This window comes from Octopus bimaculoides, chromosome 8 (genome assembly GCF_001194135.2).
Source record: "Octopus bimaculoides isolate UCB-OBI-ISO-001 chromosome 8, ASM119413v2, whole genome shotgun sequence".
NCBI lineage: Eukaryota > Metazoa > Mollusca > Cephalopoda > Octopoda > Octopodidae > Octopus > Octopus bimaculoides.
Window position 1 is genome coordinate 31,048,196 of NC_068988.1, and position 1,022 is coordinate 31,049,217.

Consider the following 1,022-nt stretch of genomic DNA (forward strand, 5'->3'; position numbering starts at 1 on the left):
AGAAAGAAAGCAGTTTCTTGATTTGTACATATGTACAACTTCTTTCATTTTGGGAATCTGTGTGTGTATGTATCTTGTATTTTTTCTTCTACTATAGGCACAAGGCCTGAAATTTGGGGGAAAGGGCAATTCGATTACTTCGACCCCAGTGTGCAACTGGTACTTAAATTATCGACCCGAAAGGATAAAAGGCAAAGTTGACCTCAGTGGAATTTGAACTCAGAATGTAGCGGCAGATGAAATACCGCTAAGCATTTCGCCCAGCGTGCTAACGTTTCTGCCAGCTTACCGCCGTGTGTATGTGTTTTTTTTTTACCTTATATTGTTTACTTGCTTCTGTCATTGGAGTATAGCTATGTGTGTGTGTGTGTGTGTGAAGACTTTATATGCCGTGTCTACTGGGTGGAGTGTAGTTTGACAGTCAAGGCACATGCCTGCTGAATGGACTTCATGACAGTCCAATTAGCAGACAAGTAACAAGTTTAATGTATTTTGCTACCTCAGAATGCAATGCTAATACCTAACACCTAACTTGGATCTATAACTCAAAAACCACAACATTCATAACAATCATGTTTAACCTAGATTCATTCCAATATTTACACCACATAACTCAATTGACATTAATTATTTCATACTTGCCATTTCTTACTTCTATAAACAGACAATTATGCTTTCCTATTTTCCTCTGCTTTGCTCTGTGACACTCAAATAAAATAATGCAGCTGTCCCACTCTGAGTATTCCTGGACCTAGCGGTTCGGCAAAAGAGACCGATAGAATAAATACTAGGCTTTCAAAGAATAAGTCCCGGGGTCGATTTGCTCGACGAAAGGCGGTGCTCCAGCATGGCCGCAGTCAAATGACTGAAACAATTAAAAGAGTAAAGAGTAATATATCCATACATATATGTACATACCTACATCTATATGTATACATACATGCATATATCGGTACAGGACATCGAAAAAACGTTGAACACAATGAGAAACGAAAACGGAAAACGAACTTTTTTCGAACAAT

At 38.5% G+C, this 1,022-nt stretch overlaps 1 long non-coding RNA gene across 1 annotated transcript in view; it reads left to right on the forward strand.

Moving 5' to 3' along the window:
- Positions 1–7: 7 nt before the first annotated feature.
- Positions 8–1,022, forward strand: part of LOC128248562 (uncharacterized) — a 6,936-nt gene continuing 5,921 nt past the window's right edge. Inside the window, exon 1 of the long non-coding RNA XR_008264735.1 lies at positions 8–297. This is a non-coding gene — a long non-coding RNA (uncharacterized LOC128248562). The remainder of the gene's footprint in view (positions 298–1,022) is intronic.